This window comes from Oncorhynchus nerka, linkage group LG28, assembly GCF_034236695.1.
Source record: "Oncorhynchus nerka isolate Pitt River linkage group LG28, Oner_Uvic_2.0, whole genome shotgun sequence".
NCBI classification, from domain to species: Eukaryota; Metazoa; Chordata; class Actinopteri; order Salmoniformes; family Salmonidae; genus Oncorhynchus; species Oncorhynchus nerka.
Genome location: NC_088423.1, coordinates 39530703 through 39548545, shown reverse-complemented (window position 1 = coordinate 39548545; position 17843 = coordinate 39530703). Strand labels below are relative to the sequence as shown.

The window sequence follows — 17843 nt, the reverse complement described above, 5'->3', positions numbered from 1 at the left end:
ACTAGGCAAGTTAGCTAAGAACACATTCTTATTTTCAATGACGGCCTAGGAACTGTGGGTTAACTACCTCGTTCAGGGGCAGAACGACAGATTTTCACCTTGTCAGCTCGGGGGATTCAATCTTGCAACCTTACAGTTTACCAGTCCAACGCAATAACGACCTGCCTCTCTCTCGTTGCACTAAATAAGGAGACTGCCTGTTACGCAAATGCAGTAAGCCAAGGTAAGTTGCTCGCCAGCATTAAACTTATCTTATAAAAAACAATCAATCATAATCACTAGTTAACTATACATGGTTGATGATATTACTAGATATTATCTAGCGAGTCCTGCGTTGCATATAATCTGACTGAGCATACAAGTATCTAAGTATGTGACTGAGCGGTGGTAGGCAGAAGCAGGCGCATAAACATTTATTCAAACAGCACTTTCATGCGTTTTGCCAGCAGCTCTTCGTTGTGCGTCAAGCATTGCGCTGTTTATGACTTCAAGCCTATCAACTCCCGAGATGAGGCTGGTGTAACCGAAGTGAAATGGCTGGCTAGTTAGCGCACGCTAATAGCATTTCAAACGTAATTTGCTCTGAGCCTTCTAGTAGTTGTTCGCCTTGCTCTGCATGGGTAACACTGCTTCGATGGTGGCTGTTGTCGTTGTGTTGCTGGTTCGAGCCCAGGGAGGAGCGAGGAGAGGGACGGAAGCTATACTGTTACACTGGCAATACTAAAGTGCCTATAAGAACATCCAATAGTCAAAGGTTAATGAAATACAAATGGAATAGAGGGAAATAGTCCTATAATAACTACAACCTAAAACTTCTTACCTGGGAATATTGAAGATTCATGTTTCATATGTTCTCATGTTCTGAGCAAGGAACTGAAACGTTAGCTTTCTTACATAGCACATATTGCACTTTTACTTTCTTCTCCAACACTTTGTTTTTGCATTATTTAAACCAAATTGAACATGTTTCATTATTTACTTGAGGCTAAATAAATTTTATTGATGTATTAAATTAAGTTAAAATAAGTGTTCATTCAGTTTTGTTGTAATTGTCATTATTACAAATACATTTTTAAAAATCGTCCGATTAATCGGCATCGGCTTTTTTGGTCCTCCAATAATCGGTATCGGCGTTGAAAAATCATAATCGGTCGACCTCTAATATGAATAAAGTATATTTTTTTTAAGTGTTCCCACCCCAGGGACAGTCAGTCACATAATCCCCCTCTGCTCTATAAAGAGATGCTCCCCCGGTCTGATCAAAGACACGCAGCTCGCCAGTGAATGAGTGGCAGGAGTCGCTGGGGCCTTACTGTAATTGGCTAGAGCGATGGAGAGTGGAGTCCCTAGTATGTTAGATTATTACTGAATGGGTTGGTTTGGGAGAGATGCCTCAGCCCTCTATGGGCAAATAAAGACAGAAGCGTAATACACTGGCCTCTGGAAGATTCCAGTTCAAGCTGGCAACCCACATGTTGTTTTTAATTAGGCCTTCATCACAGTGATATATAAATAAATAAATATGCAGCATGATGTTGGTGTAGCGAATAGCTCTTCTAATATACTGGGTTTCTTATGGTATTTCCTTGTGTATCTCTCTGGCTTCACCATCTTATATACATTCACAGAACTGTTACTGTTAATGTGAGGGGTAGAGCTTACATCAAACATATAGATTCAAACACACTATTATGATTAAATAGGGCAGTTGCAAAGTATGGCTCAGCACAGCAGGACCTGGCAACCCTCCCCCACCCCAAATCTGCCTGGCTGAACAGCTGTGTTGCGTTTGTATTAGGCCAATAATAAAACAGGAAGTTAACATTATAAAAAAAAAGCTTTAAAAAACACAGGAGCTGTAAAGTTACCAAAGACTGAGCGACTGAGCCTGTGGAAAAAGAGCACAGACATACAAACACACTACACACATTTACAGTATATTGAAAGCACATACAGTACCAGTCAAAAGTTTGGACACACCTACTCATTCCAGGGTTTTTCTTTATTTTACCATTTTTCTACATTGTAGAATAATAGTGAAGACATCAAAACTATAAAATAACACTTATGGAATCATGTAACCAATTGTAACTTATCCCAACAAGACTTTCCTTGTCTGTTGAGACAGTGTCCTCTTTACCCTTGTGTTTGATATGTTGAATATTCCATGTGATTCAACTGGGGCTGTAGGAGAGTTAAGCCCAACATTTGCAATGATCTCAATATAACTTGGGCTCTATAAATACATGCAGGTCAAGCTATGGAGATTCTCCGAGTGCACCCACATGTGGGCCCTGCTTGATAGGAGTTCTCCGGTCCTTTCGGCCTCTAGCCCTCACACGGTCAACTCCAACTTTTACACTAGTGATCCCAACCCTTCTGCCCTGCACTCTACTTACCCATCACTGTACATTGCTGCACAATGACACCCACATAGTTATATAAATATTTTCCTATGAATGCATCATGATGATCTTTGCTCAGAAGATACATTATTGTGATGTGATTGCCTGGTAAACTTGAGGTTTTATAATTGTATGAGTTATTTATTTGAGAATATATACAGTACCAGTCAAAAGTTTGGACACCAACTCATTCCAGGGTTTTTCTTTATTTTTACTATTTTCTACATTGTAGAATAATAGTGAAGACATCAAAACTATGAAATAACACATATGGAATCATGTAGTAACCCAAAAATATTAAAGAAATCAAAATGTATTTTATATTTGAGATTCTTCAAAGTAGCCACCCTTTCCCTTGATGACAGCTTTTCACACTCTTGGCATTCTCTCAACCAGCTTCATGAGGTAGTCACCTGGAATGCATTTCAATTAACAGGTGTGCATTGTTAAAAGTTAATTTGTGGAATTTCTTTCCTTCTTAATGCATTTGAGCCAATCATTTGTGTTGTAACAAGGTAGGGGTGTTATACAGAAGATATATTTGGTAAAAGACCAAGTCCATATTATGGCAAGAACAGCTCAAATAAGCAAAAAGAAACAATAGGCCATGACTGGCATGAAGGTCAGTCAATGCAGAACATTTCAAGAACTTTGAAAGTAATGTTCAGTCATAATGTTAACACAATTAATTCACAGATATATTTAGTCTGAAACATTTCACACCCCTACATGCACACAGACACACATGCATATTGCCTGTTGCTCACACCCACCCATACAGTATGGTCCACATGCGAAGTGCCTCACTGCCCCCCCTCTGGTCATTTATTGTAGTAGCTGATGAAGGGTATTGCAGCTAAAAAGATCCTCAAAATAATACATGGTAGAAACATCTGTGGAATATCGCTCCCCTCTCCCTGGGGGTCTTTCCCTACAGAGGCTCAGCGATTCAAATAATGCATTTGTTTGTCTTTTTATACAAAAGGTGTAATTTAGCTACTTCACTGAGTTGTCATACAATGAATGAATCACAAGAGAGAAAGGTGATAGATAAATATTATATTGTATATTGAGCCTATATGAAGTAGGTCTGACTTACAGATATCAAAGAGGAACTATAGAGAATGAGGTAGTAGAATAGAGAAGAACAAGGACTCTGTGGAACGAGGAAGAGCTCGGTTTTGTTTGTTTGGGAAGTTTGTCGTTTAAAACTATATTGGAAAGTTCTTGGTAGTTACCTAGCTTCTTATGTTGGATCTCGCAATGCAGTTGGCATCATTTGCTGGGACTGCTTGTATCTTTCCGGTGATCCTGCTGACCATGGACGGGTCTGAGGAGCTATTTGTCATCGCAGCTAGCCTAGCTGCTAGCTTGCTGGACCGCAACGCAGTTAGCCATTGTGGCTGGGACCGCACATTGTCCAGGGTTTGTGGCTGTCTAAATCCCTGCTGTTTGTTGTTTTAAATTTCCCCGTGACCTGCCCTGTCTGGAACTGCGAGGAGAAAACAGCAACGTACGTTGCTAGCTACCATGACAAAGACCAAAGCCGGCAGGAGTACCATTGAGGACAGTGCCAGTGGTGTCTCTCTATCACACGTGAAGGATCTTTTCAACGAACAAAAAGAGACCTATAAGCAGTTGTTACAACAACAAGAAAATAGTTTCAAGTGTTTTGTCCAAATACTCGTGGATTCTACTAATAAAAGAGTGGACGACCTGACCAGAGAGGTCCAGGATCTGAAGAACAGTTTGCAGTTCTCCCAGGGTCAGCTCGACGAGTTGAAACAGGAGAACAGCAAGATGACAGCAATCTGTAAGTCATTGAGAGAGGACATCAGTTCTGTCTGTGAATCCATGACAACAATGACATATAAATCAGACTATCAAGGGGAAGCAACATGGTTGTGGACGGAATTGCAGAATCTCCACATGAGACCTGGATGGAGTCTGAGGACAAAGTAAGGAAAATGATCTCTGAAAATAAATGGACCACAGGCAGTTTGAGGTAGAGCGCGCCCACAGGACTGGATAACCCAACACCGGCCCAGGTGATAGGCCCAGGCCAATAGTGGTCAAGTTCCTGAGGTTCAAAGACAAGGTAGCTGTTCTGGAAAGAGCCAAGAACTTGAGAGGAACGTATATTTTCCTCAAGCTGTGCGCCAGAAGAGGAAAGAACTGATCCCAGCCATGAAAGCTGCCAGAGCACATGGGGACATTGCGTACTTCCGCTACGACAGGCTCATTGTCCACCCTCCCTCCCAGAAGCCTGGAAGGGGTGAGAGAGCCAAGCCTATGGGTTCGTAGCCTCAAACCCACAGCACACACACACACACCAATTGGTTAATGGGCTGCTGAATGTATATTTGTTTTCTCTTGCTTAGTCAGCTCTTTTCAATAGTATGTCCATCTCTGATAAGCTACCCAGGAAAGCGCTGAATATAGCCCATATTAATTAATGTAGCCTTAGAAAGAAGGTTCATGAAATCAATAACTTGCTAACATCAGATAACATTCATATAAACTCAGCAAAAAAAGAAACGTCCCTTTTTCAGGACCTTGTCTTTTAAAGATAATTTATAAAAATTCAACTAACTTCACAGATCTTCATTGTAAAGGGTTTAAACACTGTTTCCCATGCTTGTTAAAGGAACCATGAACAATTAATGAACATGCATCTGTGGAACGGTCGTTAAGACACTAACAGCTTACAGACGGTAGGCAATTAAGGTCACAGTTATGAAAACTTAGGACACTAAAGAGACCTTTCTACTGATGAAAAAAAAGATGCCTTTTTTTTGCTGAGTTTAGTTCTGTCCTTGAGCTGTTCTTGTCTAATGATGTTCTGTATTATGTCATTCTGTATTGTTTCATGTTTTGTGTGGACCCCAGGAAGAGTAGCTAGCTGCTGCTTTTGCAAAAGCTAATGGGGATCCTAATAAAATACCAAATGGGAGCTTTAGAGTTGACATTTGGTAGGTGACACAAATCGGAGATACATGTGTGCATGTGTGCAGGCTTATACACAATATACCGCACAGGAGGTCGGTGGCACCTTAATTGGGGAGGACGGGCTCGTGGTAATGGCTGGAGCTGAATGGTATCAAAAAATCAAATGGTTTCCATGTGTTTGATGCCATTCCATTTACTCCATTCCAGTCATTATTATGAGCCGTCCTCCCTTCAGCAATCTCCTGTGATATACCGTATTAGAAAAAGCAGGCCCTGGGTTTAATAAAAGGCCACAAAGGTTAAATTAGAACTTATCCTAAGTGGCCTGGGGTGGCCTAGCGATCTAAGCCGCTGCCTCTGAAGTGCCTTTACGATGTACCGCTGCCAGCCTGGATTTAAATCCGTCCCACTGCTCTTTCAGCACCCTGTGCTTCCTTTTGTCTCGCTCCAATAAATATACAAATACTTAAAATTTTTAAAAAAAAGTATATTTAAACAAAAATACTGACCCTAAAATTGGTTACTTTCTCGAGAAGTATGTGGTGATGTATCCTGTTCTCCACCCTCCTTTTTAACCCCAAGGAAGGTCTGACAACATCTCAGGGTGTTGGGCCTTTTCTTTCCATTAATCTATTGTATAAACCAGGGGTGTCAAACTCATACCACGGAGGGCCTAGTTACTGCGAGATTTTGGTTTTCCTTTTAAATTAAGACCTAGACAACGAGGTGAGGGGAGTTCTTTACTAATTAGTGACCTCAATTAATCAATCAAGTACAAGAGAGGAGCGAAAATCCTGCAGACACTCGACCCTCCGTGGAATGAGTTTGACATGTGACATAAGCCATAGGTGCATCTGTTTTATAAATCGTGTGTGTGTGTGTAGTTTGCGTGTTTGTTTCAATGTAGGCCTATGCATTTGAGAAGCACATGGAAACAGTTGCTGCTGTCACCACCACTAACCCCCTACCTCAGTGTTTCCTAACTCTGGTCCTCAAGTACCCCCAACAGTACACATTTTTGTTGTAAGCCTGAACAAGCACACCTGATTCAACTTTACAACTAAACATCAAGCCCTCAATTAGTTGAAGGGAGATGTGTTGGAAAACACTGCCCTACCCAACACACACTAGCCTAGCACGTGCCCATCCATTCTCTAAAGTGTGTTATAAGTAGAGTTGACTGGTGTCCAGTGTCCATTGCATATTGAAAGGTATGCATAGTCACCAGCACATACTGTACATACGTACATGTCCATAAACAGTGTACAATTACAGTATAAATTATTCACACAGAAATAGTCTCCACACACACAGGAACTTGCATTTGGCTTGGCTCAGGGGTGTGGTGTTAAAGCGTCTCTCTACTAAGTTGTGTTGGCCAGCACCCTTTAGGGGAGATAAAGACCACATTTATCAGCTTTTACTGTGACATGTCCCTCTACCTGACTTTTACTCTGAAATCTTAGAGCCGGTGTAATCTTCCATCTCTCCTCTCCCTCTTTATCAAGTGTCAGCAGAAGGTAATATGAGGCATATGGCTGCTGATGACAGCCCTTAATCCTTACACTGATAACTGATTGTTACCCATCCGCTGTAGTCTCATCCCCATACCGAGAGGAGAGCAGCAGTGTGTGTGTGTGTGTGTGTGTTCTCATACGATAGCTACAGTATATCCTTCCCCTCACACTATAAAGGTGTCCTGACCACATATGAGTGTTGCTATCTGACATGATTGATATGCAGAGAGTTATAGGAAAAAGGTAGAGGTTTGTTAGATATTGAAATTATGGACATGCATAGGGGGATGTGAAGTGGGTTGTGTGTGTGAGAAGGGGTAATAGCATGAGGCCTCTAAATAAGATATACTGTACCAAGCATCTGAGAATTTTAGTGGGCGTACATCAATAAGTCTAGGGTAGGATATTGTGCGTGTGACTGTATATGCGTGTGGTGGTATGCTTGTGAATGTGCGTTAGTGGGTAGTGTTCATATCTTTCTGTTATCGTTCATGTTTCTTTGAAATAATGCACAGTTCATGTTTGTTTATGTGTAATATTACTTATGTTTCTTTGAAAAGGGTTTATTTGAAAAGAAAAGTACTATGGGTCTGTGCATGTGAGTGGCTGTATTACCTAAATACCACAGCTTCAAGGTGCTACATGTGTGCATAGGCTATACCGTACTATGCATGACACTCACGTGACAGTGTGCATGTGTCTTCTCATTTGGAGCCAGCCAGCTAGGCAGCCAGGGCTTTTTAATGGGCCTGTGATTTGACAGAATCCCGAGGGGGGAATGGGGATTAGGATTAGCAGCTGTGATACGCCACGTCTACGCTGCTGACGGCAAATTAATAGACGAATAGGACATGCGTGTGTCGTCTCAGATAATGCTAAAACCCACCCGATTCATAAATAACAAGGAATGTGTCCTTTTCTTGAACCCAGCTGTGTGAATCCACTGTCATACACATTCTACTGTCATACACATGGGCATGCACGCAGGCACACAGACACAGGTAGAGGGACAGGGAGAGAGTTGAAGGCATATTACTGCCGTGAGAAAGGTTTGAAACATAAAGTCTTTAATCCGAGAGCAGCACAAAGCCTGCCTACAGATTACGCTGCCTGCCTCTCAAACTACTTTGCAGCAGATCGACATGACCCACACTAAGACCCACAGAGACCGGGACTTCTAACCCCAACACACACACACACTCATATGTTTTGAAGCAAATAAACACATTAATTATTTGAAGAGACTACATTTCAACCGTAAAGTACCAAAATGCCAATGAAGCAGAGGATGATGGTGAGGTTGAGGACCCAGACGTCTGTATGAATAACATGGACTGATAGACATAGGCTTAAATTACTCTGACTGAAGAACTACCATCCCTCTAGCATGACCTGGATCCAGACAAACCATTTACAGATATCGGCTCTATTGATTACAGACCTGTTACAGAACTATTCAGCTGATTCTACTCTCAGTCACTGAACCCTGATGTACAAGACCAGCTGATGTTTCATGACTTTGTCAATGAACTTGTTCTGAATAAATCTAAAAAATTGTTTAGTGTTTCTTTATCAGTATGGACTTAAAAACATGTTTAAGTCCTTTGGGGTCATTTTGACCTCAGCCAAAACACCTAATCCAGCCTATGGTAGTTTGGTAGATAGGACCTTTTATTTGAATCTAGGTTTCTCTGCAGAAATAATAACAAGTTATCCAAACCACCATATTTTGACCAGATAGACAGATCATCAGCAAATATATAGCTCCCCATGTATTCAACTAATATTGTACTTTTCTATACCATGTGTTATATGGCTGTGTACAAAACTAAAGTTATCTTATTTTGTGCATAAAACAAAAAGCTGTATACAAAGGCTGCAAATGGTATAAATACGTGATAGAACTGCAAAACAGAATTCAGATATACTCTGAATCTACAAAGGGAGCTGTATTGGTGTGTGTTTCCTCCATAAAATGAGTTATTCTAGGGCAAATCTAAATCCAAATATCTAAAAAAGTATATTTGAATCCAGGTTTCTGTGGTTATACATATCCTCAACGTGTGGAGTGGGGCTTGATGGAGTGATCTTCAGATCACCTGCAGAGATGTAGCACCTATGCACTCTCTTATGGTTATAACTGGTTATAATTAGGTATGACCGTATACAAAGTAACTGTAGATATATGCTTAGTTGTGACCCTTTGAATGTACACATAGTGCTGCATTGAATAGGCCCTAACACTCCCATTGTTTCACTAACAGCGATGCTAATGCTGGCTGTGGGGTAAGTAAGTAATGAAAGCCACACCAAACTTTTAGTCAATGTCTCTCAGGATCAATGGATGAATCACTTGTTGTCAATCAAATTAAGTATATTTCAATTTTTTGTGTACTCCCCCCTTAAATTGCAATAGTTTTTACCATAATAAATATGACAACATTTATATTTACTTCAAAATTCAAAAAACTAAGTTATACTACAATACAATAATCTGAATCCACTTTTTTATACTAATGTGGATTGTATTTTTTTTTAAGTTCACATTTATGAGGGACATTTTATATTTTAGTTTCACAGAATATGGAAAATAATTTACATGTATAATGATGTTTTGATAAGAAGTAAGTTTATATTTTGCTATGATTGTTGCTTTTTCCAATAGTTTCTCCTAGGGGTCAAAATGACCCCAAGTTGGTAATGGATGTAAAATACACTGAATATACAGTACCAGTCAAAAGTTTTGACACACTTACTCATTCAAAGGTTTTTCTTTATTTTTTACTATTTTCTACATTGTATAATACAAATTATGAAGTAACACATACAGTATGGAATCATGTAGTAACATTTTTTTTAAAGAAATCAAAATAGATTTTATTTTTGAGATTCTTCAAAGTAGCCACCCTTTGCCTTGATGACAACTTTGCACACTCTTGGCATTCTCTCAACCAGCTTACCATGGAATGTTTTTCCAAAAGTCTTGAAGGAGTTCCCACATATGCTGAGCAATTGTTGTCTGCTTTTCCTTCACTCTGTAGTCCAACTCACCCCAAACCATCTCAACTGGGTTGAGGTCGGGTGATTGTGGAGGCCAGGTCATCTGATTCAGCAATCCATCCCGCTCCTTCTTGGTCAAATAGCCCTTACACAGCCTGGAGGTGTGTTTTGGGTCCTTGTCCTGTTGAAAAACAAATTATAGTCCCACAAAGCGCAAACCAGATGGGATGGCGTATCACTGCAGAATGCTGTAGTAGCCATGCTGGTTAAGTGTGCCTTGAATTCTAAATAAATCACTGACAGTGTCACTAGCAAAGCATCTAGTTAAATAGTTAAATAAAGGTTAATTGAAAAAATTAAATCACACCTCCTCCGTGCTTCACGGTGGGAACCACACATGCGGAGATCATCCATTCACCTACTCCGCATCTCACAAATACATGGCGGTTGGAACCAAAAACCTCAAATTTGGACTCATCAGTCTGAAGGACAGATTTCCACTGGTCTAATGTCCATTGTGCTTGTTTCTTGGCCCAAGCAAGTCTCTTCTTATTATTACCTTCAAACTCAGTGGCTCTTTGCTTGACATTGTGGGAAAATCCAAAGAAATCAACCAAGACCTCAGAAACAAATGGTAGACCTCCACAAGTCTGGTTCATCCTTGGGAGCAATTTCCAACCGTTTGAAGGTACCACGTTCATCTGTACAAACAATAGCACTCAAGTATAAAAATCATGGGACCACGCAGCCATCATACCGCTCAGGAAGGAGACGCGTTCTGTCTCCTAGAGATGAACGTACTTTGGTGCGAAAAGTGCAAATCAATCCCAGAACAACAACAAAGGACCGTGTGATGATGCTGGAGGAAACAGGTGCAAAAGTATCTATATCCACAGTAAATTGAGTCCTAAATGGACATAACCTGAAAGACGCAAGGAAGAAACCACTGCTCCAAAACCACCATAAAAAAAGCCAGACTACAGTTTGCAACTGCACATGGGGACAAAGATCTTACTTTTTGGAGAAATGTCCTCTGGTCTCATGAAACAAAATTAGAACTGTTTGGCTATAATGACTATTGTTATGTTTGGAGGAAAAAGGGGGAGGCTTGCAAGCCGAAGAACACCATCCCAACCGTGAAGCACAGAGGTGGCAGCATCATGTTATGGGGGTGCTTTGCTGCAGGAGGGACTGGTGCATGTCACAAAATAGATGGCATCATGAGGTAGGAAAATTATGTGGATATATTGAAGCAACATCTCAAGACATCAGTCAGGAAGTTAAAGCTTGGTCGCAAATGGGTCTTCCAAATGGACAATGACCCTAAGCATACTTCCAAAGTTGTGCACAAAATGGCTTAAGGACAACAAAGTCAAGGTATTGGAGTGGCCATCACAAAGCCCTATAGAAGATTTGTGGGCAGAACTGAAAAAGCGTGTGTGAGCAAGGAGGCCTACAAACCTGTTACCCCAGCTCTGTTAGGAGGAATGGGCCAAGATTTAGATTTACCCAACTTATTGTGGGAAGCTTGTGAAAGGCTACCTGAAACGTTTGACCCAAGTTAAACAATTTAAAGGCAATGCTACCAAATACTAATTGAGTGTATGTAAACTTCTGACCCACTGGGAATGTGATGAAAGAAATCAAAGCTGAAATAAATCATTCTCTACTATTATTCTGACATTTCACATTCTTAAAATAAAGTGGTGATCCTAACTGACCTAAGACAGGGAATTTTTACTCTGATCAAATATCAGGAATTGTGAAAAACTGAGTTCAATGTATTTGGCTTAGGTGTATGTTAAATGTCCGACTTCAACTGTACATATTACCTAAATTACCTTGACTAACCTGTGCCCCCGCACATTGACTATGTACCGCTACACCAGGTGTATGCACTGCATGCTTAGTTTAATGAACTGAAAACAAACTTAAAGATACCCCCAAAAATGTGTCCAATCAATGTTTCTAAATATCATCCATGGTACTGATTTCTGTCTGTGTGCGCATGCAAGTACAACAAAACATTATTACTCACCCTACTTGTAGACTAGTTGAACACTACTGCCTTCCTCCTCTCTTTCATCTTGGCCAAATGGTCTATGGATCTATCATACAGTACACTTTAAGTTTATGTTGTAAAAAGGTATCTAGCTAAAATACTTGCTATCCTAACTTCCTGATTCAGAGGGGTCGGGTTAAATGTGGAAGACACATTTCAGTTGAATGCATTCAGTTGTACAACTGACTAAGTATCCCCCTTTCCCTTCCTCTCATGGGTAACAATGAACCAGTTAAGTTAGCTAGCTAGTTAAAGTGAACCTACTCAGCTACATCTAGGCTACATATTGAACTTCAATTGTCTCAGGCCAGTGGCACAACATATTCATTCACGGTTACATCAGAATCTCCATCATAATCATTTTGTCTGTACAGAGAATTTAGCAAGCTAGCTACTGCAGGACAACACAACCAGACCAGAAACAGACACGTTTTTCTGAACAGTACATTTTGCTTAGGAAGTGATTTGATTGGGGAGGCTTTTGCTGCACCAGGACAGCCCACAGTTGAGCTCAGCTCAAAGCTGATTGGCAAATGATTTTATATATATTTATTTTGCCAGCAAGCATCAATCAATCAAATGCTACAGTGGCAATATGTTATACTTTTTTGGTTCAGACAGCATCAGATTTATGGGCTTCACATACTGAGACAGATATTACAAGTTCATAAATAACAGCTAAATTGCATCTAAATATGGTATATAGCTATAAATAGAACACTGCATCAGGAAAAAAGTCACTAGTAAGATAATGTTTTGAGGGTGGACTGACTGTATTATTTGGCATTAATAGACTGGTTTTCAGTACAACAACTTTCTATCCAAGCTGAGAGAGCATGCAATTATAGCTTGTGTCATGCAGGAACAGGGCCATTGGCACAACCCTCTGTGGAGTCTTGTGGTCAATAGAAACACACCCCACCCAGTTGGGGATGACACCTACAAAGACACAGGCACAATGTGTGTGTGTGTGTGTGTGTGTGTGTGTGTGTGTGTGTGTGTGTGTGTGTGTGTGTGTGTGTGTGTGTGTGTGTGTGTGTGTGTGTGTGTGCACACGTGTGTGCGCCTGCCTCTCACCTGACTCATTGACCCTTCCCTCTCACCTGACTCCACTGAGAGAAGGGGAAACAGTGTTCCAGCTGATGGTGAAACTCAAGTCGCACTGCATTAATTCTGCCTCATGCACCAATTCATGTTGTTACTCCTATGACCAGAAAATGTTAAATATTCTATACTCATTCATTGCAGCTGCAGCGCTGGTTGTAGCGTGAGTGGAAGTAGGAAGAACATACATTTTATGGCTTATAAAAATGTGGAACAAAGTGTTGACAGTGCTGAATAACAACCTAAACATTAACTTACAAATTAAAACAGCAGCTCTTTGCTGTATTCATTGAGTCCCTCTAGTCATGGTTTTAAAAGTGTTGAAATCTCACAGTATCAACTGTGCTGTGTGCTTGAGGCTTCTTTTTTTCTTTTTTTTTACAGCCTATGGCTCGAGGTGTGCAGACACGATGATCAGAGCTATCTAATTGGCCAACGGTAGGCCTAAAGGTGCACTTGATTTGCTCTCTGGGCCTGCCGGGTAGTCAGAGTTCTACCTTCAGACAAATCATATGGTTCAAAATGGGAACACTTTGCCTTTCTGGAACTAAGGCTGCTGAATCAAGGTCACCTACCGACAACAACAAAAACAAAACAAAAAAAAGAACAAGACTTTGTTGTTTTTACCGAAATGTTTGGTGGCCGATATGGTTGACCACTAATCTACATTGATAGAAGTGGATTTAATAAGTGACATCAATAAGTGATTATAGCTTTCACCTTGTCAGTTAATGCCATAGAAAGAGTAGGTGTTCTTAATGTTTTGTACACTCGGTGTACATGACAATGTGCTGCGGTTTCATGTCTGTTCACTTCCTCTGTGATTTTAGCAGAGCGTGAGAGAGAACAAAAGAACTAGCAAAAGAAGAATTCTTAAGACCTGCACTTGAATGCCCGCGACCACAAATAAATGAGTGTGATTCCTCACTTCCTTCCTATTGGGCATGAATAGCGCAAGAGCACAGGGTGTAAACTCTTTCCACCCCTTCTGTGCATGGATGTGTGTGTGTTGGTTTAGTGAAGTATTGTAGTATGTGGATAGGGACCCTGCATACATATACTATACATATACAGTATATGTATGTGTAGAGTGTGTAGACTGAAGAGGGACCGCTCCAGTTCTCCTGCAGACCTCCTATGCCATCTGGAATTTACAGGGCAGAAATGCAAATCAGCTGCATCCATATGATCCACCAGGGCCAGCTCTCTCCATTAGAGCAGCCCACACAACTAAATAGGTCAGACAGACCAGCAGCCAGCTGTGTGTGTGTGCGTTTGTGTTTGCGTGTGCGCATGGGAAAGACTGCACACATGCACGGTTCCTTTGTGTAGTGAGACGGTTGTGCATATGTGTGTGTGTATGGGGGGTGGGGGTTGGGTTGATATGTCAGTGAATAGAGGCCTTGTGTTATCTATCACATGTGTATGTGTGCGTGTGTGAATACCACTTAAAGATAAAAATAGTCATGTAAAGCAGCAGTACATACTCAGTCTGTTAGATGTAAACATTCTAACACACAACAACCTTACTACGCTAATCTTCAAAGATGTATTTTAACCATAAATTAACACAAAATGGCCACACACAGTATGTGACCAGACAGGGTTTTTAAGCAACTCAATGGCAAGTAATGCCGCTTATCTGAGCCTGAGCAGCAACACAACTGATAGGGAACCTATTAATGTTCTGAAAACCAAACACACAGGAGGATAATGCAATGATGAGGCAACACGTGTTATGCAGACAGACGTGACTCCTCTCAATTATAAATGAGGACTTTTTACAGCCATTGGCTTTCTTTATGCTCACAATTACATGTTTTCTTTTACTGGGACAATATCACTAAAAGTGTTATTTTTTTGTCCTTCAGATAAATCATTCAAAATTGTATATAAAAAAATATACACTGGATCAAATTTCAAAAGTGTTATCATTTGTATGCCTTCGTGATAATAGAAGCATAATGACATACATAGACTTCAAAGTACATTTTAGATTTTATTTTATTAAAGTTTAAGGAGGCAATTTTTCAATGTCCCAAGTGCTGCTAAATCAACTTCAATGAGAATAATTAGGAATAAAATTATACATTAAAAAATATATATTTTAAAATTTTCTTCATTAAATGTTATCTTATGTATAGTATTTTTATGTTAAATGCTGCACTTTTTATAAGAATATTGACTATTTTCTGTATGTCCTCAAAGTTGTTGTCCACCCTGTTACATTGTGGTTACTGGTACTTTAAGAAAATATATATTTTCTACAATGACATCACAAACAGAAAATGATGGAACTTTCTTGGCAGGAAAACAACTGTGGTGAACCTGGTGAGTATCTAGATTTCATACTATTCCATTTTCATCATTATATGTTGGTGATGTGATGTGGGAAAGCATAACATGTCCACCATGTTAAGCAAAAATACAACAGACGTTTCATAATATATTTGTCAAACAAGGAAAATGTATTTTCAAGCGACAGCCATTATCCTAGCCTCATCACGATCACTTGGAGCATAGTTGCTAATTTTAGCTCAAAATGTTCACCCTATTATTGTCCACCCTGTTATCCATGTACATGTAACAGGGTGGACATGCACTCAACAGGGTGGAGAAATGGATATCTTGCAGTAATGTGTTGCAAAATATGTTTTTGTTCATAAATGTTATTACATAATTATAAGTATATATAGCATGTATAGTATTTTAATAATAAATACATATCAATTGAATCAGGTCTTTCTGAAGGAATGGCACCTCCTCTTAGCGCAGCTGAAAGACAGCGGCAATACAGAGAACGACGTAATGCTGACTCAGAAAGAAGGAGAGAAATGGAGGAGAGATAGGGAAGTCTGGGAAGAAGAGGGCAATAGCTGAACTCAGTGACAGAGTGCACCGTTCAGAAAGGAAAGAAATGGAGAGATTCAAAAAGAATACTCAGAGCCAGGGCCAAGACTAGTCCATTGCTGCAGTCTACAGAGGTAACCCTTCTTCCTCCCCATACACACATACATACATTTTTATTGAAATGTATAAGATATTTGTTACTCTTTATATCGTATCATGTGCTATCTCTTCTCACCTCAGATGCCTGCCTTAGATGCCATGAAAGGAACGATGAAGATTCATCAGGTCATCAGTGTCTCACCAGGCCAGATAAAATACAGGGACATTACTTGTCTGTGCAAGACGGATAGTGGCATGTTGGACTGTCCTTATTTTCAGCTCAAAGAGGCAACTCTGGGTGAGCCTGCAGCATCTAACCAGCTCCCTGCATCTCATGACAAGGCTGACACCACATGGCGACCTGGCACCATTGAACTTAATCACGTAGGGGAGTGGTGTGTTGTCAATTACGACCATGAAGGATACCCTGTAGAGGAACATAAAATTAAGGTGAAGTGCATGCGCCGGAATGGCATCAACAAATTCTTCTGGCCAAGTCCAAAGGAAGATATTTGTTGGTACTCTGATGGACAGATCATTTGTCTGATGCCAGAGCCACATGCTGTTAATAAACGCTCTGTGCAGATGGGAAAAATCCACCTGGAAGTATGTGGAAGAGCATTTGGGGTGAAAGGGGGAGAGATGGAAAGAGGGGGAGAGGAAGAGAGGGACAGGAATGTGTTTAATTGCTAATTCCAATGATTTTGTACCGGCAATGTATTTTTGTGTTGTTGTTTTTCACAGTGAATATGTAACTAAATAGCAGTTCCAATGTTGTTACTACATGAATTACTATGTAGATGTCTATTCAGTGTTCAATATTCAGGGATTCATTTATTTTCTGTCCCGTTATAGCTGTCCACCCTGTTAAACCTTGTCCACCCTGTTATCATGTCATCTTTTTCAAATTAATTCAGTTACATTGTCAAATATCAATCATTTGAAATGTATTTTAAAGAGTTTGACACGACCAACACCACACAATTATAAACTTGGATAAAATATCAATACCTGTCTCAGTTTAGAAATATAAGGTGCAAGTTAGATTAAGTTCTGCATAGAACCACACATTGTTTTCAAAATGTGCTATTTCTTTATAATTTGACCAGAACAAATGGACAGGTTCGACAAGGGGCCACAATAGCTTTATGAAAATGTAAATATTATTAAAATAGTCCAATGAAGATAATTAAAGTCATATGGCTGATTCACTGAAAATGTGTTTATAATGATCTAAGTGCTAGAGCTTGGCCAACATGTTTTTCTACAAGTCTAATATTTCCTTTTTATAGTAAAACATAAAAGGAATACAAATTCTGAAATAAAATGTAAAAATGTGCATGGTCCAAATGGTACTGTTTTGTGATGTTGACCCTACTGTATTATTCTCAAATACACTATTATTCTCAAATACAATATCATCTCTGTCTTCAATGTGATTTGAGCTATTCTATTCCAATTATTTTTGATTAACTTTCTTCTCAGTCTTGATTGCATTTCTAAAGCCAGTAATTTATTTTGTTTTTTTGTTCTCGGATAGTCAAGAGTAGTAGTGTGGAGCTGCACTGCTCCGTGAATGTGTATGTGAATGGAAGTGAGCAAGAGAAGTTGAGAGAGAGAGAGAGAGCATGCAGATAGAGAGTGTGATTGAGAATGAGTGAGGGAGAAATAAAAGATCTGGTCTGAACTTTATTTCATGTAATGAGAATGTAGTCACAATAATACCTAAATATGACATGTTTTTCCAGAACATCCTACTGTCAGATTTAATTTCCCATGCAGCTAACTTTATTATTTTCCTCCTCTAACTGATCTAAGGGGCAGATATGCACCGTGATGCGACATGGGACAATATTT

At 39.9% G+C, this 17843-nt stretch overlaps 1 long non-coding RNA gene across 2 annotated transcripts; it reads left to right on the top strand.

The window, feature by feature from the left end:
* Nucleotides 1-9684: 9684 nt before the first annotated feature.
* On the top strand, nucleotides 9685-17325 carry LOC115112694 (uncharacterized). Of its 2 annotated transcripts, XR_003861000.2 has the most exons (3): nucleotides 9688-15368; nucleotides 15777-16021; nucleotides 16128-17325. It is a non-coding gene; the product is annotated as an uncharacterized LOC115112694 (long non-coding RNA). The 2 variants fall into 2 exon arrangements; XR_003860999.2 differs by having other exon boundaries at nucleotides 9685-16021.
* Nucleotides 17326-17843: the final 518 nt, after the last annotated feature.